The sequence below is a fragment of the Fukomys damarensis genome, unplaced genomic scaffold, assembly GCF_012274545.1.
Source record: "Fukomys damarensis isolate Sample0158 unplaced genomic scaffold, DMR_v1.0_HiC HiC_scaffold_9, whole genome shotgun sequence".
Taxonomy (NCBI): domain Eukaryota; kingdom Metazoa; phylum Chordata; class Mammalia; order Rodentia; family Bathyergidae; genus Fukomys; species Fukomys damarensis.
This window is the reverse complement of record NW_022900921.1, coordinates 9,030,021-9,037,767: the sequence shown is the minus strand read 5'-3', so window position 1 is coordinate 9,037,767 and position 7,747 is coordinate 9,030,021. Positions and strand designations below refer to the sequence as shown.

At 40.7% G+C, this 7,747-nt stretch overlaps 1 long non-coding RNA gene across 1 annotated transcript; it reads left to right on the top strand.

Moving 5' to 3' along the window:
- The first annotated feature begins 249 nt into the window (after positions 1-249).
- On the top strand, positions 250-1,452 carry LOC104873128. Its single transcript, XR_783365.1, has 2 exons — positions 250-321; positions 1,318-1,452. It is a non-coding gene; the product is annotated as an uncharacterized LOC104873128 (long non-coding RNA).
- The last annotated feature ends 6,295 nt before the right edge of the window (positions 1,453-7,747 follow it).

Below are 7,747 nucleotides of genomic sequence, written 5' to 3'. Positions count from 1 at the left end.
GCTCTTCAACCTCAGAAGGCACAATTTTAGAATAGATCAAGGCCTAAGAGTTAACAGAGAGAAAGGTAGAGCTTGAATAATTAAGAGACAAACTGCTGAAAGTGGTAAACATGTGATTTAGCTAAACCTGAAACAAGTAAAGAGGAAAGAAAGAAAGGAAAAGGAAAAAAATGAAATGAAAGAAAAGTGAGAAACCCAAAGTTCTTGTACATCACACTTTTGTGATTTTTTTAATCTAAAAACTCAGACCAGCAATCCATCAGTGTCTCAGGAGAACTGGCCTTACCGATCCTGACCTGTGTTCTCTTACTTGGAAATAAGGTACATTCTTGTCTCACCTCTGCTTTTATAAAATACGTTGTATAATCATACAATACAATGAATGCATAATTTTTTTAAGGTACTACAGTAAAAGACACATTGCCCTTAAACGCCACCAAAATACCACCCCTTGCTCTGGCCACACATCCCATCACTCTTGCCACATGCCAAAACAGCTCTTGACATCCTCTTTCATGGCTGTCTTTAGGCGTGCAGTCATGGCTACCTCAATGTCCTGAATCATTTTCCAACATTTACTCTTCACGGTCATTTTGACTTTGAGGAAGGGCCAAAAGTCACATGGTGCCAGATCTGATAAATAAGGAGGCCGAGGACACACTGTAACGTTTTCATGTTTGTAGTTGTCAATTCGTGACATCACGGCAGCCGTGAAAAGACACTCATGAAAGAGGACTTCCACAACTGCTTCCAAAAGTGCTAAGAACGGCGGGATGAGTGTGTTTGAAGAGAGGTGGATTAATGACAATGTGTCTTTTAATGTAACATGTTGACCCAGAGAAGGGTTGCAGCTCACATTCAAAGGCTAGCAAGATTGCTTCTCTCTCATGAGAGGTCAGTCTTGGCTCTAGCAAGCCCTTCAAATGATTGATTGAGTCCCATTTAAATGTTAATCTAATCAGTAGAAACCACCTGTACAGAAACATCTAGAATAATGTTTGGCTAAATATCTGGGTGCAATAGCCCAGCCAAGTTGACCCCTAAAATCAACTGTCACAAGGGCTCATGGAGGCAAAGACTTTGCGTCTTTGTGTGGAACATGGAAGATTCAATTAATCATCTAAGAAAAGCCCAGCAGGAGGCTCCATCTCCAAAAGATTAGCTGCTATCTTACATTCACATAGATCCTTCCCTAAGGACTTTTCCAAACACTTACAGTTATCCTAGACCTAGAAAGTCATCAAGGGCTAGTTTGGCCACAGCTGCTCTTGCTCAGGGACTTCCCAGGTAGTGCCATGAAGGTCCTTGTCAATGCAGGTAATTCCTTAAAAAGGTCAGCTGTCATCAGAAATATGAAGAGCATCCTGAGACAACATGGCTGGGGAGACTGGATCTGCGTCCTTGGTTTTCCATCTTAAAAGAATATGACACCAAAAAGAAAAGGAACACCAGGTACAGTGGAGACTGCCATCTGCTCTTGCCTTGCCCTCTTTGTTAATTTCAAGTATTTATTTTGTGGTTTGTAAGTCATGTACCTCAGAGAAACACTCAAGTTTCTTTGCATTAACCCTTTAGCTTGTTGCCGTGATTTTATTCAAATGAATTTGTCTTCATGCTTTTAGACTAAAAACCTACCATATTTTTTTCAATATTTATTCTCGCTTTTAAGCTTTTCAATTTTTCTTTTTTCTTATTTTTTTCCATTGAGTATATTGGTACTTTTTAGGTATACAGTACAGTTACATTCATCATTGGGATCTTGTACCTTTACATGACATATCTTGGTTCTTATTTTTTCAATTTTTCTTTATCAAATATTTTTCATCCTATGTTTTAGTTTCAGTTTTCCTAACAGTTTTTATGTCTTCCAAGCAGACACACTAGGGAAAACCTATAGATTTCCTCTTCTGTGAAATCTAATTCACTGAGTAGATGGTATTTACTGGGATGAGGAGCCTTCCTGATTTATCACACCCACCTGCTGTAATATAAGTGGCTGGGTTCTAAATCAGTTGTGTCTGATAAAGACATCAGCCCTGGCAGGAATGTGCCACAAACCAGAAAAGCCCGGCTGCTGGGAGTGACTACGTTATGTGGGCCTCAGGGACAACTTAGTGATGTCTTATGGGAAATGCAATCCTGACCTCTACAGGGAACCAAGAGGCAACTACCCTCCTGGTGGAGTCCCTGAATGCCCAGAACACAACCCATGCGCAAATTTCAAACTTGTAACACCAAGCAAACAGTAAGTCCATTTATATTGTAGACTGTTCCAAATCCTTCCATCCACAGATTGGTAGGGAAATCATCCTGTGGATTTCATTCCCCAATTAGGATGATCAAGTAAAATCTTTCCACATCAGGAGCTACCCTTAAAAAAAAGCCAATGTGGCAGGCCACACACGACTCCCTGGACTTAGAACGTGAGCACCTGAGGAGAAGGGAAGATTCTGTGCTTTGTCTCCAGACGCTTCTAGAATATTCTTGGAGTATAGGGAAGGAGTTGAGTTTCTCTATCTCTCTGGTTCTCAGAACAACACCAAGTTACAGTCCTTACAAAGGGACTTGATTTTTAAAAGCTTCTTTGTTTCTTTTTACTAGTGTGTATTTACAATACAGAATAGTGGTGGTCATCTTGAGGCACAAATACATCCATATAACATATCTTCGTTATTTTAAATTCCTTTAACCTCCTCTCCCCACCTTTCCCTTTCTTAACTCCAAAAGTTTGAGAAATTTCAAGCACAGGAAGTTAAATATCACATGGCTCCTCTTACATGAGAAACATATAATATAAATAAGTAAATATGGGAGAGGTGGTAGGAAACAGGAAAACAGATTGTCAGAGTCAATGCGACTTGGAACATCCTAAAATGCAAATCTCATAAAGTCAGCCCCCTTGCTTTAACCCTTCGATCTGACTGTCCCCAGGATCATTACCAAAAATATTACCAATTTCTCTCTCTCCTCACTCTCTGCCTGCTGTTTCTTCACTTCCTCAAGAGTGTCAGATTTTCCCTCCAAATACAGACCTTCTTATATGTCTTTTCCTGTGCAAATACTCTCCCTGTTCATTCTTTAGAGATCAGCTTTGATGCCATATCTGGAAGGAGGTAGCCCTAACTAGCCCCTGCTAAGTTGTTTCCTTTTGCGACATGCTTTTGGGGGACCCTCACTTCTTATTTTGCAACATTCATCACACGCACAATTTCCTGTTCAGTATCTCTCTTCCTTGGTGGATAACAAGCTGCACAAGGCAGAATGACATTCATTTCTTCACAGTGCAGCCCCCAGTATATCACTGTTCTCAGCACCGTTCCATAAATGTATGTAGGAAAACACTCCCCTCAGATTGTAATGACATTACCACCACACCCTCCCAGTTTGTTCCCCAAATTTTTGGAAGTTGTTCTGAAGATTTCCCTTAAGATGAAGCTTCTCTGCCCCTAATGTCACCTATCAGTCATCAAGCAAGGAAATTGGATGCTACCTCACTCAGCAGAGACAGCTTCCCACATGGTGACCCCTCCCAACCATGGGACTGTACTTTCAAGGCCCTGGCACCACTGTGCTCAGGGACATCCTGGACAAGCTCATCATACTTCTACAAGTCACCAAACTTGATCTACCAAAGCCCTAGTGATGCTAAGTGATAACCTACTAGATGTATCTTAGTGCAATGGTACCAACAGGCCACACCCCAGGGAAGACATTTTTACGAAAGACAAACCTACTATGTGCCAGTAATGCACAAAATCATGACAGTCGTGACTAATGATTATGACAGTGGCAGTGATAACACTGATTTCACAATTTTTGCAGGGGAGGTATCAGGGATCAAACTCAAGACCTTGAGCTTGAGAGGCAGGTGGCAGAACCACTGAGCTAAATCCCGAGCCCCACAATTATGTCTGAAGTACATGGTTATACTAACCTTATGAAGCTATCTCTTATTTTACATATACAGAAAATGAGACTTAGAACTTGCACAAGTACATCCTGTAAATAACAGTCAAGGTAGGATTTTTAGTCCATCTCTAAAGTTCTAAATGTGGGTGGAGAACCACAGACATCAGAATTATCACGTGTTTATAGGTTTTGACAGATAGCCCACCGAGATTAGTACTAGAACCTCTCATAGTGGAATCCATTAAATCCCCCTTTTACGCACCTTAAAATTTAGAAAGTGCCACACTAAACTGCAGACTCAAATTCACTGCCTAAGTGTGTTGAGTGACCCTCTCTTTTCTTGCCATATCCATAAAAACAGATCTAAACCAATCTGAAAGGGAGAATGTCTCTTCATTTAGCTGCCCCAGAACCAACTGGTATTGCACTGAGAATTGGTAATAAGGACTGAGAGGAATCAAACAAACCAACGGGCCTTTGACACAACTTAAAAGCATATTAAATTGCAATCAATGCAGATATAACTGCATAATAATTAAAAGACCAATATACTATGAGGAGATGGTAATGTCAAATGTGGATATGCTAAATAACAGGTTTGCAAAAAAGAAAAGAAACAAAACCTGAGAGATGTAAAATCAGGATTAGGCAAATCCCAAATTATAGCTCTGGACATCTGCCCTCTGTTCTCAACAATTAACAAAAATATTAGACAGAAAATCAGCAGGAACACAGGAATTCAATACCATCAACCAACAGGATCTAGCTGACAAGTGTATACAGAACTCTCCACTAGACATTAGAAAATATACATTCTTTTCATGTGACTATGGCACAATTACCATAACAGACTGTATCCTGCGTTATCAAACAAACAAACCTTAGCAATCTTAAAAGAATTTAATTCATACAAAGTATGTTGTGTACTATAGTGGAATCAGACTAGAAATCAGTAATTAAATGATAACAGAAAAAGCTCAAACAGAAAGAAATGAAGGATATTTTGAAACCTCCCCTAAAGTACTCATCTTATATATCATCTCAATAAGTTATTTTAAAGATAAAAGTATCTTGCCTATCATTGGTCCATTTCCCTTGAAAGAGCTGAAGAAAATGAGTAAAATAAATAAAAGCACAGAAAATAAAATATGACATATTTAATCTAAGAAACTCTTTTGTTATCTTTTTACTTGATGGAAACTGGAGGACAGGGAGGAACCCTCAAGGCCAATGGGCCCTCCCTCAACTAAACCTACAGTAATTTAGGACTTTCAACCTCTTCAGCTGAGATTGTAGCCATCAGACGTAAGACTGCCCTTCTGTTCAGCTAATGACACGACTTAAAACACATCTGCAAGGGGGGAATGGGCTCCCTGGGCAGTGGCGTGGACCTGTCATCAGATGTAATTTCAGTGGAAAATTGCATTCTGTCAAAGTAATGCTTGAATGCAGAAGAAATAGCTCACTGTGGTCCCTTCCAGGAAGATCTGCTCACTCGAAGTAAAGGGCCTCCAAGTGACTTCAATCAAAATACTGATGGACAGAGAGCAGAGGCACTTTTCGCTTGGCCTCAAAGATGTAGGAGAGAAGCCTCTGAAACGAAGTCTGTGGTGTTTACAGGACTGAGTGTGACAAGGACAGGGCAGGTGGGGCCTGGGCAACTTTGAACCACCATGCCAAAGTGGTCTATGCCAGAGGCTGTCAGAGAAAAAGCATTGCAACTGGTAAGTGCAGAGCACCCACTTCATTTGCAAATACAGACTGTGGCTCCAACTTGGTCTTCCTAACCCAATCTGTGTCCCATTGGGTTCTGCATGGAAAATAGCTACCTTGATCCTACTTTATAGTTTCATTTTTGTGTTTGGTTTTGGTTTTTTTCAGAGGAGGAGAATGGGCTAAAAAAGCAAGTACTATTCTGCTATGTAAATTCCTCAAAAGACTGCTCGATACCGTTTAGAATAAAGTTGACACACTTTGCTGTGGTTTGCCAAGCGATCACTCATGAACTCTCCCTACCTATCCAAAGTCTCCATCTGTCACCCACCTCCATTCTACACGCCAACCATGACACACTTGTGGCACTTCCGCTTATCCCAGAGACTTTGAACAGCCTATTCCTTCTGCCCAGCATGCATTTCATTTGCCTTTATACCTGGCTAACTCCTACCTATCCTCTGGATCATTTTTTAACGTCACACCTGCCCTAATTCCCACCCGTGCTGAGGAGGCATATGTGTAACACCCTGTACTGCCCCTCTCCAATCTTTTACGCACTTGTTAATCCTTCCTCCCTATAGGCTGGGAGGTCCACATGGGCAGGAATCAGTTTACCTTGCTTTTCACTTATCTACATCTTCTCATATCATGCTAGATACATCACAGGTACACTGTCAGTACTTTGGGGATGAATTAGAAAAAACAGAAAACAAGAAATTATTATTCTCAGGTGTGAGGAGGACGTAACCACAAACCCTTGGTCCCTGGCCACTGATATACACAAGAATGATCTGCAGAATTTTTCAATATACCAATCTTTCAATACAGTGTTAGTAAGCATTTGATGAACTAATATATAAATAAGCATTAGAGAAAGATAATAATTTTTCTCTTTCTAGAAATCACCTTCATTCTCCTCCCTGCTTACTGCTTCACAGCTACACAACGATTCTTTTTTGACTTTCCATTTCTTTTGCAAAGAGAAACCATGAGACAAAGAGTTCACAGTTTTAAAGTACTGCATAATGAATGATAACAATTCAGCGTGTTTCTTTATCAGTCATCAAGGTGGTGGGCCCTGACCTATCCACCTCAAGATAAACGGAAGTATGCAAAAACGCCTTTGTAAGCTTTAAAGCACAGTGGAAAATAAGATATTTCATTATGTCAATCTAAAGATCAAAAGTTAACATTCTTCATTTTTCCATATCAATCCAGTAGAGAGTTAGAGAAAAGTTCGGACATGAATATCGCTAGACAAGAACAGCTCAAAGAGTATTTCATAAAACAGATGCTGAAAATTCTACTCAGAATGCATCACGTTCTGAGAGTTCTTCTCCTGGATTTCTCTATCATCCTATATCTCTGTTTCTTCCCGGATTCTACAGCAGGCATTGGAAATTTTCTGCAAAAGACCAGAATATAAATATTTTTGCTTTTGTGGGCCACACAAACTCAGTTCCAAGTACTGAACTCTGTTGCCACTGTAGCACAAAGACACTTGTAAATGGCTAAGTGTGGCTATGTTCCAATGAGCCTTTATTTACAAAAGCAGGCGATGAGCCAGAATTATTCTTGTGGGACAGAATTTGCTGACCCCTTGTTCTGTTGTGTCCATAATGGGCATCCTCTCCATTGCACGTTACTTTCCCAGACAGCGAGATGGAGCAGCATATAAGATTCAGTAGCACAGGGTCTTGGAGCCAACACCTGTGGGAGGACAGGGACAAAGAAGCAACTTGAGCAGTGATACGGTCCCAGTGAAAGTCTCAGTCCATCCCACAGGAAGTTCTGGAACTTGGACGCCTCTTCAGAATGGCAGGAATTGTGAACAGGAGGCCAAATCTGTATGCTTCACAGGAACCAGACACTGATGGCTTCTTCCAGAGAAAGGAACACGACATTGGGCAAGATTCATTTTTTTCAACTGGGGTCATCTCTGTGGGGGCTGAAGGCTGAGGGCTTTTTGTCAGTAAAACTTCCAGCAGCTGAGGAGGTAAGACCTTGACCCCTGAAGGAGAATCCAGTGAGCTATCTTATTATCCTCCATATTCTCCCTTAGGGTTTAACTCTTTGTTTAAAAAGCTGCAATTTGCTTATTCCAGGGTCCATCAATGTAAAA